This window comes from Tamandua tetradactyla, chromosome 4, assembly GCF_023851605.1.
Source record: "Tamandua tetradactyla isolate mTamTet1 chromosome 4, mTamTet1.pri, whole genome shotgun sequence".
Taxonomy (NCBI): domain Eukaryota; kingdom Metazoa; phylum Chordata; class Mammalia; order Pilosa; family Myrmecophagidae; genus Tamandua; species Tamandua tetradactyla.
In genome coordinates, this window is record NC_135330.1 from 115,563,638 (window position 1) to 115,584,243 (window position 20,606).

The 20,606-nt window shown below is 39.6% G+C and overlaps 1 protein-coding gene across 8 annotated transcripts in view; it reads left to right on the forward strand.

Annotated features, from left to right (window-relative positions):
* Positions 1 to 20,606, forward strand: part of ENOX1 (ecto-NOX disulfide-thiol exchanger 1) — a 311,721-nt gene that overhangs the window by 65,996 nt on the left and 225,119 nt on the right. For 2 of the 8 annotated variants that reach the window (XM_077158332.1, XM_077158336.1), the window contains exon 2: positions 12,620 to 12,829. The exons of the other annotated variants lie outside the window; for them this stretch is intronic. The gene's annotated coding sequence lies outside the window, so the exon portion shown is untranslated. The remainder of the gene's footprint in view (positions 1 to 12,619; positions 12,830 to 20,606) is intronic. 8 annotated transcript variants of the gene reach the window in all.

The following is a 20,606-nucleotide window of genomic DNA, read 5'->3' on the forward strand; positions in this document are numbered from 1 at the left end:
CCCACATTTGCATTTACCTCTTGTCTCTCCTGCTTTGAGAAAAATATTATTATATGGATGTGAGCTAACCGAAGCTGCGGTCAATAAAAGCAAATATTAAAAGTACATAAAAGGGCTTTTTCTCACCATGACTCAAAGGAAAAAATATACATTGCAGAGTATCCTTTTTAGTAATATATTAATATATTAGTAATATCTAATGTTTATTAGATAAGATGGAGAGAATCACAGATATCAATCTTATAGCAACTTTTCCCCTATAAAAGTGCTTTTGCTACAATTTTATTAAGACATTACAATGTTATCAGCAACTTTTGATTATAGTATTAAAAAAAGAAATTGCCAATTAATTACTTTATCGGCTATCAGTTTGTTCCCATAAAAAAATAAGTCAATTTGTTATGACCTTAAAAAAAGACTTTGGCTGCAAATATCAGGATTTTGTTACCCAAAACTGGCCCTATCAGATTCAGTGTTACTGCCCAAGCACTCTCTAAAATTGGACTTGTAGCCTGCCTAATAACAACATCCCCTGAAACCACATGCTTGTTTTTCAGTAGGTATTTTGTTTGATTGTTCCTTGACCCTTTTCCAAGAAGCCTAATTTGCCCAAGGGAGTCTTGGGAAGAAAAAGAATGTTTGCATCTGTTTAGGGAAATGTGCCTGAAATAATGACTTGTTTAGAACTGAGAATAGAATGGAATGGAATGGATTGATAAGCCAGTTTGAGCAGGCAGAAAGCAACCTGGGACTCATAACCCTTATAAAAGGGGCAATGCCGCAGAGCAGTTTGCCTGGGCTGGATCTGGCAAAACCCATCTCCAATCACCAAACACTGTCTCAGTGAACATAAACGTAGGGCAAAATTCTTACTCTTATAACTGCCTAGCTCATCTTAAGTCTAACGTAACACTTCTAAGATGGTGCGGATTTCTCGATTCAGCCCTGCAGACCCCAGGGTAGAAATTGCTGTCAGAGGTATGTTACCCATTTTCAACTTAGTTTAGAGTTGAGTCCTTTGGATGACTGCAGAGTGCTTGGGGGTGGTGAGGCTGCTCTTATGCCAGAGTGTTTTCTTGGTGACCAGGGGAGATGGTGAATGTGTGCTGATGCTGAAATTGCCTGAACACAAAGCTTGACTCAGCTTCTTTCCCCGTTACTGAACTTAAAATGAACTGGCAGTCAAAAGTAGGTAGCCTGTGTCTCACCTAGCTGAATGCAGGATGAGTTGAGGCAAATACAAAAATGGAACTTTGCCATTGCTTGAATATTTTGTTGCTACTCATTTTCTGTTTCTTTTTCTTTTTCCTCATTTTTTCTGCAAGAAAATATAGTGAATTGCTTATAACCATTGCTTCAAGGCTAGTAGCTTTTTGAAAGGGTAAAGGTGAAAACAGAGGTTCTCAAAATAAATTTTAAAGACCCAAAGCTAGATTAATTTCTTTCTGTCCTTAATCTTTCACTGCTGTTAGTATTTTTTTTAAAAGCGAATCTATTGACCATGTTTAAGTTAGGAAGGTTAAGCTTAAAAAAAATTCCTGTTTAGGCCCAACAGGAATGAGAATTTACCATTTTGTATTTAAATCTATCTTTTACACAATTAGCGAATTATTAAGCGACCTTTCCTTCAAAGTCTGCCAAGCAATTCCCTGTTCACACTAATAAGAGAACATGTTTTACAAGGTTCATGTTGATTAATTGACAAATGCTGATAAAATCAAAGCAGTGCTAAAATGTAGTAAACCAGCTGCTGTATAAATTATTTTGTTCAATAATGTTTCAAGTAGATATACATTTAGGGATTACCTTTCAATAAATATTACTGACTTAATTGATACATCCATGGTAGACGTTTATCTATGAAGAGTACTGTCAGGAACCACAGCCAGGACTAAACATTTCTATATCCGTGTAAGCTCTTCTGCTCAGTTAAAAGCATTGATTGTTGGGAGCATTTTAAAGACAGATGTTTTTTATTTTGTAGTAAAGGAGCATTTACCCATTTTAATATACCTTGAAAATATCTCACCCTTAAATGCCCTAAGTATAGTGCTCCCTACATTTTTTATAGTATCAATTAAAAAAAGAAAAAAGTAGCATTCTTAGACACCTAGCCTTACTTCATCCATTACATTCTTAGCCTATTGCCAGCCCACTGTTTTTGGCACTTATGGTGGGCTCCATGAGAGGGTCTATAGCTGGCTATTTCATGTTCCAAAATGCTTCAGATGTCTGAGATGCTTGGGCAAACCCTGACTCTGCTTTTACTTATGAATTACCAGTTATCCAAAAGGACCTCCTCCATCCTGGACCAAGCCTGAAGGTCCTGAGGGTCTCAGCAGAAAATGAATGAAGGGGCTTGGGTGGATGGGAGTTTAGACTATCCTGCAGGGTTCCTGCTCCTTTTCTGTGGTGGTCTCTTATAACCCAGGATAGACCCACACCCTCTAGTGTCTCAGAGACCACCAGAGTATGCAGATTTAGGGATCCAACCAGTCTGACAGTTTTGCCTGGACAATTTAAGATGGCCTGCCTCACCCACACTACTGGGGATCAGATACCCTCCACAGAGAACCTTTTCACCTACTTTTCTCAAAAACAGTCACTTCGATTCTGTGAATGTTTAGCCACTCTACAATTTGTCAGACACTGTCTTGGGCCTTGGGCATGCATATATGAGACACATAAGTTCTCTCTGTCTTGAAGGAATTTATTACAATAGCTGTTCATATTTCTGTCCTTTGCAATTGGTCATCTAAAAGTTTTCTTTCCATCATTCAACAAAAATGTTTTTGAGTCCATCATGAACCATGCGCTATTCTAGACATTCAACAAAGTGCTAGATACTTTCTTTCATGGATATTCTCGAGAGACCTAGATATTTGGTAACCCTCTAAGGCAAATCTCACTTTCTGGTTTTCTCTTTGCGCTACCTCAGTTACTAGTTACCAGTTAATATTTCTACCCAAGACTATCACAAGCCACCAGCTCTGGACTGAGATTGGGGTTAGACCCATGGAACTGAGCCAGTGCCATTTTTATACACCTGGATAGATGTGCAAGGAGTTGGAGCAGGAGTAGGAAACCATGGGAGGAGGAGATAAAGAACAAATGGGACATAGGTGAAAAACAGGCTGAATCTGCAATGTGGATAGCAGTAGGTGTAGATTTGACTGGTGCGCCAAGATCAGGGCTTGGCGTGGGGTCCTGAAGCTGCCAAGGACTGGAAAATGGTAGAATTTCAAGTGATTTATGAGAAGATAAGGACAGAAGGTAGACTAATGATGGAGGTCACCGAGGTGTAGCTGATTAGAAGAGATCAAAGCAGGTGAATGAGCAGGTGAATTGTGCAAGCTGCCTGGCAGCTCAATCAGCAAGTGGACAGTCAAGAATCTGAAGCAGACTTAGGTTTAAGGATTAAAAAAAAAACACACAGAGAAAAATCTCTGCACTGAGAACTTGGGTCACAAGAAGTAAATGTGCTTCTGGGTTGAGATAACAAGGCTCTGAGCAGACCAGGAGCTGCAAGACTGAGCATCTCTTGAATTGGGGCTCATTTTGTTCTCAGCCCAGACATCAGTGAGTCAATGTCTGACATGTAGTGGGTACCCAACAAATATTCATCAGACCCACTGGACTCTTAGAGAGAGGCAAGCTCCGAAATGAGGAGATTTTTTGTTGGGCGATATAAAATTTCAATTAAATTTCCCTGGCACTTAAGGAAAAATGAGAAAAAAAATAGCACAAGGACAGTTAAACATTTGAGGAGGAGAAGGATAAATTATTTATGATATCTGCATTGTCCCAATATTTATGTTTGTCTCTCTTGGTCTCTTTCCTAGTGGGATGACATTAAGTGACAAGGACAGAGTGGGATGGGACCCTGGAAGTTCTGAGCATGTGGTTAGCTGTTCCCTGGATAACAGATGTTTTCCTCATGGGTGGTGTGGACTTGGGGTAAATAATATCTGAAGTAAAGAAAGAAATGAAAAGGGAAGGTGAAGGGATTCAACCTCTGCTGAACCACTAGGTTTTAAGTCTGGGAAAAATCTCAGGGAGAGACTAGAATTTTGCAGCATTATTCACTCCCCTTCAGGGGTACTCCCCTGAAGCTCTCCTAAACCTCCTCTCTGGACAGCATTTCCCAGATGGCCAGCCAGGAGGCTCTCTTATATTTGTGCAGATAGCTGCCACTAAAAATAACAGGAAAGATTATTCCGTGTACCAGGTCTAAAAGTCCTATTGTGCCAGTTTTTGTGCATCACACAGAAAAGGTGTAAAACAGTCTTAAAAAAATGTTGAGTGTAACCAGTTGGGTCAGTGGGAGGCTATTACAGACCCCATAGGGCCAGGCGGTAGAACACCCTGGCCCTCGGCCCTCCTGACCGCGTTCCCTGACTTGGCACCGATGGGGCACTGCTGTCATTGCAGTGTCCCGACTGAAGTCAGCATATCCAGTGCACAAAGATGATGACATTTCATTTAGAACATAATATTGTTCTACGGAATCACTGGGTGTTGGCGCAGGAAACTGCTGTGAAAAATGTCTAATACAAACCCTTGCTCTTTTGGTTTTATCTGAGAAAGTTGTGACCAACCCAAGTGCACGTGGTGCCTCAGTGGCAGACCCAGAACTGGAAGGACCCCAGAACCCAAGTGGGCCTCATTGCCCCATGCCCCCTGCCGAGAAGGAGCGGGTGACACAGAGCCCTAGAGTCCAACACTCACCTCTAGAAACTGCCTGCTTTTATAGCGAGAGTAATCAAAGAGCTAAATCTGCTTCCTAGATGCATGCCTCTTACAACTTGACTGTGTAGATGACTCAAAGAAAAGTCAACAACTGATGGACAGAATCCAGGCAAGTAGTTTGCTTACTTTTTTCCTGACCTCTTGTTCTCCCTCCTTCCCACCCCCCACCCCCACACACACATCTTTAAAAACTACTGATAGGAATGAATGAACTTCACTTTATAAAATGCAGATTGATAAATGCAGTGTAATCTTATCACATCTAGGTGCTAGCTAACTTAACTCTCCCTTAGGCTTTTCACTTGAGTTCACTTAGCTTCCAGGCACTGTGAAATGAATCCAAGTTCCAGGTCTCCCCAGCCTCTTCCCTGCCATCTAGGATTTGCGTTAGAATCCTCCAGGGTTTAGGGGCATCACTGCCCCTGGCCTTTGCCCAGATCCCATCTTAAGAGGAGGGTGTTCCCAGACCTCTGCCCAAGGGACTTTGCTTTGCCCTCCTCTTCCTTTTCACTCTGGCAGGAGAGGATTGTCAGGCAAGGCGTGCAGTTCACAGGGAAAGGCATCTCCAGCCCAGACTTCATCTCCACTTAGGACAACAGAGTGATTCCCTTACCCAAAGAAAATCATCGTCTCTCCTAGCCCTGCTGCCAGAGCAAAATCCTACAGACCCTGTAGTTAATAGCCCTTTGTAGACTTTATTTTTTTCCTTAACAGACCCTCTTTCTTCAAAAGATTAATATAATTGATGTTTGAAGCAGGCTGAAAAAGGATTAGGACTGCTGTGTACTTTTTCTCATTTCTATGCCAAATGGTAGCACTCCTCACTCACAGACCTGTAGGGGCAACTCCAATTTTTTACTTCAGCTATTGAAGCATTTCACTTTCTGTCAGACTACCAAGGCACTCCAACTCACCTCTTTCTTATTACTACATGGATTCAGGAATTCACTAATCATCTAAGGTGCTTGAAGAAGGGTGGACTGGTCAGAAAGACACCATCTGGTTTGTAATTTTTCCTTCACATTAAACATTGCAAACTTAAAATCTCTTCGCAGTAAAACATTTCTACAAATGTAATTTTTTAAATGTGGCATGTCTGGGCTCTTTCATTTTCCCCTTTTTTGGAATGCCTCCAGTCTGGCTGATGTAATCCTGCTCATCTTTTAAGACCCAGCTTAAATGTCATCTGCCCTGCTGAGCCTTTTCTCTCCCTGCTCCCCTGTCTCCTTCCAGACTCCCCCCTCCTCATCCTGGGTGGCCAGAGTGTTTTGCTCATACCACTAGAACCTTGCACTTCTCGCCAGTATTAGAGCCAGTTATGTATGGGCCTGCCCTGCGAGCCCACCTGTGGGCTCCTGGAAAGCAGGGACCCTGGACCATGCCTGAGTGGTCTCGCCTCCCATGCACAGAGCCTTGTGAACAGTGTGCACCAGGAATTCTTACACATGATGATGTGTTGAATCAAATTGTGTCAATGGCAGTTCCCTTAATATGTGTTCTAAGCTTTTAGAAGGCGTATCAAGTGAAAATGTAATTTAAAAGGCACAGCTTCTAAAATGTCCTAAAGAAAGTTCCTGAGGACCCATGTATATTTGTTTTTAAGCTGAAAGTGTTATCTAAAACTTAGCATGTGTTACCATGCATAGGGAATGCTGGTTTTTTACTTGTTTCCCCACATCTATAGAGGGCAGAATGTTTGGTCGTAGAGTCACTCAGCTTTACCCAAAAGATGCTTACTGGAAAAGTTACATGTAAGGCTAACTTCTGTAAATCAAATTATGTGTTTAAATGCACTAAGGGAACACTTTAAAGAGAGCATTTTCCCAAGTGAAAAGTATTTATATAAAATGAATAAGCTCTTAAGTTACAGGGAATTTGCCTACTCTAAAGTAATATTTTTCCTTAACTGATTGAGCACTCCTTGTACTCCAGTCATATTTCTCCTGGCAGTAATTTTGTGCATCTCCATAGTTTATTTAAGACACTGTATTTACTCCTAAGAAGATTTCTAATTTATACAAAAGATATTCTTGGTCTACTAAAGTGAATAAGTCTTTTCACTCTCATAAAATTGGTATTATGTATTATTTCTGGTTCAGTTAATAAAAAATTGCTTGCATGGGCATTTAATGATTTTAACATAAATCTTCTTCGAAAGCATCAGTATGTTATACCCTTGATTTGCAGGAAGAACGAGGACCAGTGTGAATGCTTATGCTGAGCCGAAATATGGAAAAGGAACCAGGCATAAATCTGAGCAAAGAGCCTAAGATACTGTGCTTGGAATTGAAGCTTGATATGAGTTTTGTTGAGAGGTTTCCACTTTCCCTTTTTCTAGCTTGGCCAAAAGGGAACCAGGAAGGGGAATGGGGCTTACTGTGGATTTGGGGTTATTGTTAGTTTATGATGATGACTGTCAGTTGACTTGGCCTTTACATTCCCCATGCAGGGTCACAGCAGCCTCTTCCACCTCCCAGTGGTGGGCACAGCAGAGGCCCTTTAATAATGGATCCACTGAGTTGAAAAATAATATTCTTGGCTCTGGAACTCTGTATTTAACACATTTCCAGCATAGGTCATGTGGAAAACCTGCAGTGCGTAAATAAAGACACTTGAGTGTTGACCTTTTTCAGTAAACAATACTAGAAATGTTGAGTACCTTTAAAATTCAAATGCAGCTTTTAAAATGTGTTCTCATTTTCCTGGACAGCTGAGACCTTCCTGCACTAACACACAGCTAATCTGAGATCTCAAAGAGCTTCTCAGTCAGTCAGACTCTGTTCCTCTTTACTTGTTTTAGCTCTATGAGTGGAAGGAAGCTCTGGGACCCTGTGCTGTTCAATTCTCCCTACATATAGGTGCTTTAATTTCCCAGGGGCTCTTTTGCGTGTTGGAGCATTTGTATCATGGGCATTTGGGCCAACATTTATACCTACTCCAATTTTAAGTCATAAAGCTGATCTTTATTTATTAGAAGCTTATTTCAAAGACAAATATCCCCTTCCCCACTCCTATCCCTACTTAATACCTATTGGCTGTGTCTTTTCTCACTACTAAAAAAATCTCTGAGGGGAAAATCCCAGCCTCATTGTAAAATCTCCTTCAACTTTTATTACTGGCCCTTCAGCTCATAACCTGCAGCACCGGTGGCTGACTGGAGATTGCATTTACTCAAAGGTGAGGATTCCTTCCAGACATGCAGTGTTGCCTTAGGACAGGTAGGTCCTGGGACAGAGCCTCCAGGTGGCAGAGCTGCATCCAAGGCATTGGATTAAAAATTAAAATCTGTTTAGAAACAAGCTGCTCCTTCTAGCCTGAAGCATCTGGTAGTGTCTGCAGGTTAATCTGTGTATTTCAAGGGAATTGCATTCCTTTCCTTCTTGCTTAAATTTTCTGATTTCCCTTTGTTGCATTTCTACTGTCTATCCACTTTCCTGTTTGGACAATCTAAGTAACTATTATAATTCTAATCATCTGAGTTGAGACAGTGCTTTAGAAAGACATGCAACCCTTGCAAGAAATTACATATATAAATTTAGCTTAGTATAAAGTAATTCTCAATCAGTAAACTGGAATCTCTAGCTAATAGAGAATCCTCTTCTGATATAACTTTTAGGGGGAAATTAATGTAAATAATAATGTAATAATAATGTAAAAACAGGTTTGCATCAGGGAATATCTGTTAGCTAATGCCCTGGATTCAATATGGGATTATTCCAGTTTGTTAAACCTACATTTGTATGCCCAGAATTATGTAATGACTCCTGATATTCAGAACGATGACCTGAAAACAGCAGAAATACCAGCAATTCTTTAGTCTTTCTTTGTCTTCTATGACCTTGACATTTTTAGAGTACTGGCTAGTTATTTTGTAGGGTGCCTTTGATTTAAGTTTATCTAACATTCTCTCATGATTAAATTGAAGTTGTGCAAATTTGTAAAAGTGATGTGCCTTTCTCAGATATGATGTCAGGGGACACATGATATGTCTTGTTACCAATTTCAACATGTCTTTGATACCATCAGTTGAAACTTTATTATTTTATCCTTAGTTAACAATCAAATTATATCATTAATCGGGATACAATGGTCTCCCATGCTTCTGATGATTGAGGTTTATATTTGATATTCTAATAAAATATATTTTATAGCCATAATAAACAGCTTCACTCAGATTAAAATGATACTATATAAACTGCCTTCAATGATTTTTATATATAATTAACACTTCTTATGGTATCCTAGTTTGAAGAATACATCTAATATTACTCCAATTTTCATTTTCCTGAAGTGTAAAACCTGGTCATTGTAAGACTTAGATTAGATAATTTTTATGAAAGGAGCAACCCATAGTAGTAGTTGGTTTGCAAATTTTCAGGTAAATTAGAATCCTGATTTTGATAATTTTTTGTGTAAAAAAACTCACATTTGTTCGCATGGTAATAAAACATAAAAAATATCCTGAGTTAGTTCAGTATTATAGTAAGTATTTAAATCTTTAACTGTTAAACACATAAGAGTACATGGGTAGCCCCTAAGTATGGAGAATTTTGGCATTTATGATTTTTCAAGTTGGCCAGCTGTTTCTACTTCTTTAATTTCCCTGCTAATGTGCACTTTTGGTTCCTCATTAGTTCATCCTTTCATTCATTTGTTTGTTTTGTACCCAATTATTAGATTTGATCATTAAGATGTAAATGGTATGAAAGCTTCAGTTTCCTTTGGCTTTGAGGCTAAAGGCTGCTCAGATCTAGATAAGGAACAGAAACCGCGTTTCTATTAACTTTCTCAGGTTATACACCTGTACCTGTCCCATCCTTTTAGTTATTTATTCTCTATTTTTAGTTTGATTTATTTCAGGTAGGGAACTGCCTTAAATAATATCTGAGTTCTTAAAGCCAAGTGTTTTCTTGAGGTATAAACAAAACAAAGCAAAATCTCCAAAAATATCTTATCTGTTTACTGTATGCTTTTGATTATTTCTGAAACCCTCTTCTGGGACTGTAATATATTCACGGCTCTGTAGGCATATTGAAACTGATGCAGTGTGGCCTAAAAGTTTTCATAAAAATAATCTGGCTCATTGCTCATTAAATTATTCAATGTCTGTGTTTTGCTGGGTGCTGGGTACATGATAGTGAACCAAAGAAACAGAATGACTGCTTGCATGGAACTTGAGTCTAGTAGGAGAGACAGACATTGGGGAAAAAAATAAATGGGGGAAAAAATATATATATATATTTACAAATACATAAAAAATTATGAAGTTAAAAACCAGGAGGCTGTAAGAGAAGATAGTCATCAATAGTGTAAGGAAAGATGCATTGCGTCGGACCAGTGATCTCCTGGCCAGTCCATCCCTGCAGGAGCGGGAGCCAGGATTGCCATCATGTCACACTCAAGGGCCCCAAAGATCGGAAGACCTGAAACGTGGTCTATGCAAACTCCCCCCGCCAGTACTACACTATTGAGTATGGATGGCCAACCAGCTCCTTTCTCAAAAGCTTCAGGAAGCCTTCTTTCCTTCCTTAAATTAAGTAACCAAGCAAATTAGTATTTTTTACTGTATCCTCCCGAAGCTGTCAAATTTTGATGAGCACCAGATCTCGTATCTTCACATCAGGATCCACTGAATCGAAATCTCCAGGGTGGGGCCACTGCATATGTGTGTGTAAAAACCTCCTCAGGACATTCTGATACTGCAGTTGTGGGGAAGCACATGGGCCAGGCCCAGGAGAGAAGTAGCTATCTTTCTGGGTTCAGACATGCCCTTGTATGGTCTGTAAGTTCAGCAGAAGCAGCATCTGATCTCTCTGTAGAAAGCTCACATTTTCCTCCTTCTGAACTAGACTAGTCCTTTAACTGTTCTTCTAACATGGGGATCCCCTATTTCCATCGACCATGTCCCCTGAATCAAGAACCTTGGAATAGTTTTTGAATATTACCTTCTTTTACCATCATACTTGTCGCCCCCTGCCTCCCCCTCACTGTGCCAATTTGAAAGTATTATATAAACCAGAAAAGCCATGTTTTAATCCTGATCCATCCTGTGGAGACATCTGTTTCTTTTAATCCTGATTCAGTACTGTAGGTTGGAAGTTTGATTAGATCATCTCCATGGAAATGTGACATGCCCAGTTGTGGATGTGACATGTTATTGGATGGAGATGTGACTCCATCCATTCCAGGAGGGTCTTAATTAGTTGGGATGGAATCCTTTAAAAGGAGAAACATTTTGGAGAGAGTCAGAAATGACAGAAGCCTCAGAGCAGACAGAGGGAATAGACATAGACGCTTGGAGAACAGGTGTTTCAGAGAACAGAGACACGGATGTTAGGAGATACCTGGAGCCCAGCAGACATCACCATGAGAGGTTAAGCAAGCCAGAACATGGAGAGAGCCAAGGGAAGCAAGAGATGAGAGCCAGCCTCAGAGGAGCAAAGTGAGGAACCCCCACAGGAACAGAGGCTGAAAGCAACAGAACCCAGGAGCAAGGGACTGGCAGATGTCAGCTTAGTGACTACCCAGCTGAGGGAGGTATGCCTGACCCATCGGCCTTTCTTCAGTGAAGGTAACTCATGTTGGTGTCTTAATTTGGATACTTTCATTTCCTTATAAACTTGTAAATTATTAAATTCTCTTTTTAAAAGCCATTCCAGTTCTGATATATTGCATTCTGGCAGCTTGTAAACTAACACACTCACTGAGTCCTATCCATTCTGTTTTCAGAACTCTCTCTCAAATCTCTTCCCTCTCTGTCTCAACTACTGCTGCATCATTTGGGGTCCTCGTTCATGTCTTGCTTCCAGATAGGTTACCCTTCTTGAGCTTCTTTCCCTGTGGAGCTCATCCTCCACTTTGCTGAAGAAATTATCATTCTAAATTGCAAAGTTGACCCTTTCACCCCCAATTTAAAAGACTCCCACATACAACAACTGTTAAAGAAATTGAAAAAGAAATCAGACTTCAATGATAAAAACAAAGCCGATTGGTTTGGAACTAAGGTAAATCAGAGTACAGGTGTGAGAACATTGTGTTTTAGAACTTCACCCACTGTATGAGACCAAAAGAAGAGAGTTTTATTTTGTCAAAAAACCTAACTTTTCTGTAGCACACATCTAACTCAACCTGTCTGGTTGAGTTCATTTAAACAACCCAAACATAAAGGGGAGTGAACACTTATAATTCTGTATATCTTAATCGAATACCCAGACACATCCCAGGGTATGTTGGGTAGATAATTAAAAAGTATTGGCGATGTCCCTTGAGGGACGGGAGGGAAAATATGGAGGTGTTGAACTTTGCCACTAGGGAAGCCCCTGATACTGTCTCAGACATTGGGGACTCCCAAGTCAACAGGCCAAACCTTTGATCTTGAGGCTTACTCTGGTGAAGCTTATTTATGCAGTGGAGAAGCTAAGCCTATCTATAGTTATGCCTAAGAGTTACTTCCATAGAACTTCTTTTGTTGCTCAGATGTGGCCTGTCTCTCTCTCTCAGCCCAACTCTGCAAGTAAAATCATTACTCTCTTCCCTACATGGGACATGATGTCCAGGAGTGAAAGTCTCCCTAGCAACATGGGATATGACTCCCAGGGATGAGCCTGGTCCTGGCACTGTCAGATCAACAATTACTTCCTGACCAAAAGAGAGAAAAGAATTGTAACATATAAGGTTTCAGTGGCTACAAGAGTTCAAATAGAGTCCAGAGTCTATTCTGGAGACTACTCTTGTGCAGGCTTCAGCTAGATATCGCTATTTATCATGATTTGCCAACCCACAACCAAAACCATTTCTGCTGACCCTAAAGAACATCTACGGCTCTATCTGAGATTCTACAAAGATTCCTTGCACTATGGTTATTTTCTAGAAATCTACAACCTCCAGATGGGTTCCTAGGCCAGAAAAGTCCTGAAATCCACAGGGGCCAGCCTTTCCAGATCATCAACTACTTCCATCTCCCTATCCCATATTATTGAAAACTCTTTCCAACATGAAGAAGTTAGAATGGGCATAGCCCCAATATACCTAAAGATTGGGAGAAAGACCAAAGGAGAAGGTGGAAGATAGAATTTAACAAGTGAGTATGACTGCTGAATCATTATGTTGATATTTCTTTTAGTCTCTAGTGTCTTCGAGCAGCTGGAAGGAAAAACCTTAAATTGTGGAACTGTAACTAATACTAAACTCTGAAATCTGTTCTATAACTAATTGTTTCGGTATGCTTTGAAATTTATTGCGTTTTTGTGCATGTATTCTTTTTCACAATAAAAAAAGAAAAAAATTAAATTAAAATTTTTATTGGATCCCCATTTTCTGTGAGATTAAACCCCTTCCCATATCCCTACCTATATTTTCAGCACCACTAACCACCACTATCCACACTATTTGCCCCTGAATCTCCAGCCAAAAAAAAGTACTTGCTTTCTATACCATGCATTCACTTTTCACAACTATTACCTCTGCTTTGTGCAAGGCCCAAAACACCTTTTTCTCACTTTTTAATCCCCTCCCTCACTTTCAATTTCATTCATTTTTTAAGCAAACCTAAAAGCAGTTTTCACTCGTAGAGTCAGTTGGCCCTTCCTTTGTGTTCTTTATAATAACTGTGCTTTCATTTGTATACTTATGCATCTGCATAACTACCTACATACTGCCCATTCTGCCTGGACCTTCCTCCTTTGCTGTGAGTTTCTTAAGAGAAAGGACTGTATTGCATTGATCTTTTTTTTTTGGTACATGGACAGGCACCAGGAACTGAACCCAGGTCTCTGGCACGGCAGGCAAGAACTCTGCCACTGAGCCACCATTGCCCGCCCATGTGTTACATTGATCTTTGTGTGCCTAGAACTTAAACTGTTGGGGTATACAAAGGAATTAACTAAATATTCACTGAAGGAAAGAAAAAGGAATGAATGAACCTGAATTCTGTTTGGTATACCCCTACCCTTTCATCCTAACCTCTTATTAACTAATTATTTAATCTATATTTGTTTTCCTTTTGATATGTGACAATTACCCTCGTGCTTTTATCTTCCTATTCCTTGGTCACAAAGCTAAGAAGTTGTCATTCCAAAACTGGTGCCAACTCTTTGGAATTCTGTAATCCTTATGGGCAGTTTCCAAAGTTACACTTGATTCTCAAGGTCCAATGGCATAATTCCAACAAACTGTCCATGAACGGAGACTTCTGAGAAAAGGAAATGGGAAGCATTAAACCTAGCATCATATCACATTGGTGCTAGACCCGGGTCTTCCACCTGACTGTGCTGAGAATATCAGTGCCTAGCTCTAATGCCCTTTCCCCCAGCCCTGGCCACCACACCTTGAACTGAAATTCCAGACTGGCCTTGTTTATTCTACATTCCCAATTTTATAGACTATTTTGCTTGCAAAGGAGACTCACAAAATGGGAGTTAAACAATTTTGTTATCTTAGTGGTTTGTTACTGGCCTTCCCCAGTAGTATTTTTCCTTGTTTCTCCTCTTCAGATATTTAAAAAAAAATACATTCCATGTACTGCCATTGGCACTTTTTCAAAATTGTTTATCCTAGTCCTGCTGGATTTAAGCCTCTCTAGTATTCTTCTATGATTTCTTCCTGCATTTTTGTGATTGTCTTTACACTTGTGTCCCTGTTTTCCCTTTATTACTCTTGTCATTTTAGAATCAGAATTCATCAGAAAAGTTCTTGAAGGGAGTAGTGATTTCTATAGCTGCCTCCCACTTTTCCTTTCACTATGACTGTGAGTATACAGATATTTAATCAAAGTTTTCTTCTTTGGAGTCTCCCTTGACTCACACTAGTTTTGGAGTTGGTATCTATGTGTTTGTACCATACTTCCCTCTGAACTTTAAAAATGTTTTTCCTTAGTCAGTGCTGTGGCTCTGATTAGAATTAATGTTCTCTAGCCTCACTGTTATCAACTCCAGGATGGTATAGTAACCTTCTTCCAAGAGTTCTGACATTTTCATGTTGCTATTGACGTTTTTGCAGCTGGTCAATATTAAAGCTATTATATCATTCTTCTCTGTCATCAAAGGCTGTGAACAGACAGACCCCTGAGACCCCTGCCATCCCTAACCTGGTTCAATTAAACCATGCTAAATTCGATCTCCATGACTTTATGTAAAACACTCTTAAAATATGTGACACTTTGCGTATTTTTTCGTCTCTTCGGTGAATGAATTCTGAGACTATCCTCTATGCTTCATTTTCTTTCTACTTAAATGACCTGTTTTCGTAGGTTTCGTATTTTATGATTTGGTGAGTAAATGCACATTTACATTGCCAAAAGTCTCTAATCTTTTTAGTCTATCTTTTATAAAGACGCTGATGCATACGCTTCCTAGTTTTCAGGTTGATAAGCTAGCATCTTATGTAGAAAAAAATTTTACTTGGGAAACATCAGTTTAAATCCTTGACATTTTTCACAGAGCAGTATTTTTGAGAGTAATACTATCATTTTCATTATATAGATTCAGAAACCAATCGAATCTCAATAAATTCACTTAAGGGTATAGTAGTGAAGTGAGAAGCAGCTCTGTCCATCCAGCAGCCCCCAGCACTCCATTCCCTATTTAAACTGCCTACTTTCCCTCTTTCTCTTCCCATGGAGGTCTTCTAATCCTTCAAGACTCAGCCCATATTCTGCTCTGTGGTGTTTCCCTGATGTCCCCGATGAAAATAACATCTTTACTTTCCCCTAACCACATGGTAGCAATAATTTCTTTCTTTAATCACACTGGCTTCAGAATCTAGTGACTGGCCTCCAGCTACTGTGGAGACATTTCATTCTAAGAATGGAAATGAAGACTAATTAGTAGGCAGAATCTTTGTTTCTTAACCACTGGGTAAAAAAAGTGTAAGTTGCAAAAGCTTTCAAAATACTAAGTGCTTCCAGTTTGCGTTTTTAAAAGAAGATGGAAATAGGTAGGTATGAGTAACATTAGTTTATTTTCCAAAGCATGTGAGTCATCTTTACCCACATGCATTCCAGAAGATCCCAGCATCATTTTTTAAAGGATGGTATTAACCGGATGCAGTTGTCATGGTCGGTAGTGGGCGGGCAGCACAAGTGCCAATGCAGCATCACGGAAAGAGATGGATTCTTCTCTTGCATCTGCTGGTGGCGTTGTTATTTGGAGTTAGGAAGTGGAGGAAGCTTGTGCACACTGTTCTGCTAAATATAATGAATCCACTGTGGTCCGCTCATGTTCTGTCTGACAGATCATGCTACCTCTCAGTACTGTCTTGTGATGAGGTCAGTTTCCAGCATTTGATGTGCAATGCTGCATTGGAGTCCTGAGTTGTAGTTGCTCTAGCCATTAGGTTTCCCTGATCAGAACAATATACTCTCTTGGAAGGCCCATCAGTTTCCAGTTTTAAAATGAACAAAAAGAGAAATAAATTGTATTTGCTGGTAAGAGATAATCATCATAAGTAACCAGAACAAATCCATATCTTGGTCCTGTCTACCATGTGCATGGTACCTTGCTAAGATGCTGGTCTTTTCAAATTGGCCCTTGCCTCTTACTGTCTGGAAGAACTAGTTGGAAAGAAAACACAAATACATAGATACACAAAGAAGTGAACCACAGGACAATGAGCTGTCACTAGCAAAAGGGGCATGGAAACCCATTGGCTTTCAAAATGCAGCTGTTCTGCCGTTAGATGATGGATACCAGCTTAAGCATTTTTGCTGTATCTGCACTAGCAGAACATTTATTTACTTATTTATTTATAGATGACTAAATAAAGTGTCCATTTTAGCTTCACCCTAAGCAATAATATCGGCAAAATCATGCTGTTTACTTCTAACTCATTTTTTTCCTGACACATATATTAGGTTGAGTTATTGGAAACTGCTAATATTTAAGCATTTTTATCAATAAAAGCATCAATTCCACATGATACAACATAAATGGTACAGTTATAACATTTATAAACATTTATAAAATTCATAATTTATAGAAATGTATTAAAGTGTTTAAAAATTAAGATAACGGTTTTATGTACGGCGTTAAATCTTCTGATATACCTTTGTTGGAGAAGCCTGGACTTTCGGGGAGGAAGCAGTCATGAAGAACTGATCTTCATAAGGTTTCTTGGAGAAGGTGAGCCTTGATGTGCACCTAAAATGGAAGATATATGGGGAAGAAATGGAAACTCTGCACCCTCAGGGGAAAGTCGTGAGCACTGTAGAAGAGGCATTGTACACCAGCACTCAGAGAGGACTCACTGGGCTAGAGAGAGCAACTCCTCTCTTCTCTGATACAAATCCTTGCATTTATTTGAAAAACCTTGTTTTCACTGTATGTGAGCGCAGAGATAAGACCTTTCTGAAGGGTTCTGAAAACACCTTTCTCATTACTCCTACCTTAAGCAGAGTCAGATACTTCTGCTAGAGAGTTTGTGTTCCTCAGCAGGGCAGTGAGGTAAAACGAGGCATGACCTTAACTGCAAAGACAGCTGGCATAGCAGAGACCGCAGCATTGAATGGGAGGCCCAAGAACAGTTGCTCCCTTGCAAGGGCAGGCAAGCTTCCCCGGCTAGCAAAGGCCTTATTGCCAGAGATAGCAAATGACTGCCCTGAGGCTCCCTCCAGTTTCTTCTAGAAGCTCCCTTGGCCATTCATGTGGATATCAGTGTATCTTTCTGGCCAGTCCCCGTGGCATTGGAGCCTCCAGCCTCAGGCCATCCTCCTTACCAGGTGCGAGTAACAGGCCTCCACCCAGCACATTCCTCTGGGCTTACCGCCAGAGGTAACGAAATGTGGGTTTCCCAGGATCAGTTTCTAAGCCATCCACCTTCCATCAGGCTGAGGCCTGGGTGTGCCTGAGGTGTGTTCCAGCCGAGAACACTGACGCGTTTGACCAGTGGGTCACGGAACAGCATGGATGGCTGCATTTCCCTGGCAGGAAAAGAGAACAACTGTGTTCTAGTGTGTTAAAAAACTGAGGGCTGAGTTGTGTCCTTAATACTTTAGAGATGGCTATAATTTAGGGAATTACGGGTAAGGTGTATTATTTCCTTATACTTAAAGAGCTTAGTAAACAGATTTCTTCATATGTGTTTTTAGACAATTTGTTGGTTTTGGATGGATAGGATTAATTACTGGTGTCTGGTAAAAAGGACAAGGCAGGACTGATCCCTGGAGTTCCTAGTGTCTAGACCCAAAAAAGGCTTGAGATCAAAGTAGAAACCAGTGGTAATAATCACAAAAGCAATCCGTGATTTAATCACAGGGCCAAGATGTGGGGCTGAATAACATGTATATCTTTAAAACATCACAGTGATTTTATTTGGGGGGACCTCAGGGAAACTATAACTCTGGAAATAATTATATTTCATTTTTAATACATGAAGATAACAATGTACTTCATTTGTTCAACAAATTTGCATGTGTGTGTCTATATACTCACACATATACATACACACTGGTGCACAGTATTTATTTCTGCAATTGTTTATGGGGAAGGGGACTTTCTATGATGCACGAGGCAGTTTTGGCTGCTGGCAAATTTAGCAGCAAAAACATAAGAAGAAGAAAAAAACCTGTGCTCATGAAGAACCAACTTATCAAAGAAGTAATTATGTAATATGGCAACAGATACTGGGAAATCCTATGGAGAAAACAAAGACTTGGGAGAGGACAGATGGTAACAGAAGCTGCTGTTTATGTAGAGTTCAGGGAGGGCCTGTCTGCAGAGGTGGCATTCAGCAGAGAAGGGGCTAAGGTGAGGGAGGGAGTCATCTAAGACTGTTGGGAAGCCATTTGCATGAGTTCCTATGATGCTGGAAATTTAAGCCATGTGAAGTCAAAGACACGAGTTAAGCTTTAGCCTCAAAATGCAAATTAAATAGCATCACCACACACTGTTTTTTACACTGTTAATTTTTTTTATATTCATTTGAGATTGCTTAGCTTGAAAATGGGCAGCTTAACTATCTTTTCTGTAAAGTTCTACATTTGGAACTGTTATACAGTTTAAAACAATTCAAACAATACTTTTCCATGCAACCCGAAATGACAGCTTTAGGTCATGACTGTTTGAAAATGACTTTCTGTACCATTTTGAGTTCTCGGCATATATTTGGAGTCTAAATAAAATGAAATGCAATTGAAAAAAACTGCCATAGTTCTGAAAACTAGGGGAAGAAAAAAGAGCTAGGGAATGATCAACAATTTGCTTTTATATTCTATTAAATTGTGGCATATTTTGTACTTGGTATCATTTACTGAATATAAAGTAAAAACCACTCATACTCCACTTGCTATAAGAGCGCCCACAAAAAAAAACCTCATTTCAAATCTAATTGTGGGCATTGTTCCTTCATTAAACATTCATGGGGTTTGTGAATGTGTCACTTTAGTACTGGAGTCTCCATTATTTCCCCAGCTCTTTTCCCACTGCCAATTCTGATCAGAATTTTAAAACACCTATATCTAAGGAGGTATTCTCTGAAGAACCAAAAAGAAAAGAAAAAAGAAATTAAGAATGTAAATGTGCCGCAGTTCCCTGATTGAGCTCTAGGATTCGTAGGTAAATGGACAGAGGCAAGCATTTTTAGTCGCTCCAGCTTGTTATTGCTATTAACTTCTTCTCTGTGAGATTTGAATGTGTTATTACTGATAGATGCTTGTTTTTTTTGTTTTGTTTTGTTTTGGGTGATGGGAAGAGAACTGCAGAGTAGGCGGTTGGATTTATCTTCTTCTCTGACCTAGTTCTAATGCTTCTCCACCCACATTAACCAACCTTAACTAGAATATCACAGTATTTTGCACCTTTTTTCCCAGTGGGCAGGACAAGCAATGCTGTGCAGTCAAATGCTCCACAGTGAACCCCTGTTGCTTACACTTTCTATTGCGTCTGTCGTTTTAGGTCAAGAATATACAAATACGAGAAAGCTATTAGCATAAAATGAAAATATGTAACATCATATAACAATTGTGGTCCCATGGAATGGAAGAAATATCTTAGACTTTTCCAAATTTTATGCATAAATTTGAAACCACTACATTCCATTTAATTTATTTCAGAAATCACCATTTTTTCTTTGTATTAATTTATTTTTGCATTTTGGCTCAGCAAGGAGTTTGCAAATTCAGAAACAATTTGAGCTCAATACCACCCTGATTGGGAGGATACCAAGTATAACCTCAATTCTATTCTGTATCACATTTTTGGCATCAACTCACATTTTCTCTTTCATTTGTTGACCTTCCTAGCATGGCTTACTTAATTCATTGATTCCCAAGTTTGTGATCTAATGCCAGATTATATCCCAAAGGTCTCTGCTGTTGCTGGCCATCACACTGAATTTGGTGTGCCTGATTAAGACATCAAGATTCCACCACAAGCCTTTGGTGCTTACAGGCAAATCACTGATGCTGAATTATGGTCACTCCCACTGGTTCCAACCACCTAATTTATTATTCTGCTCTCATACATACCAACAATGTCAGGTGCTGGTGGCAAAAAAACCCCAGCAAGGCCATAATATGTCATGTTAAGGGAGGAATGGTTCCTGTGAAGATACATGCATGAAGTTGTCCTTGGTGGAGATTTTGCTGTGCTGACTTAATTGAAAGGATTTCTTTATGAGAGCCTATCCAAGGGGATTGGATTTTAACTATCAAAATATCTGTTGGTTTTTCCAGTATTGTTTCATTTCTATCAACTCTTCCAAAAGGCACTCTTAGTTTGCTAATGCTGCTGGAATGCAAAATACCAAAAATGGATCAGCTTTTATAAAGTGGATTTATTAAGTTATAGGTTTACATATTTACAGTTCTAAGACCTTAAAATTGTCCAAATTAAGGTTTCTAGAGAAAGATACCTTGACCCGAAGAA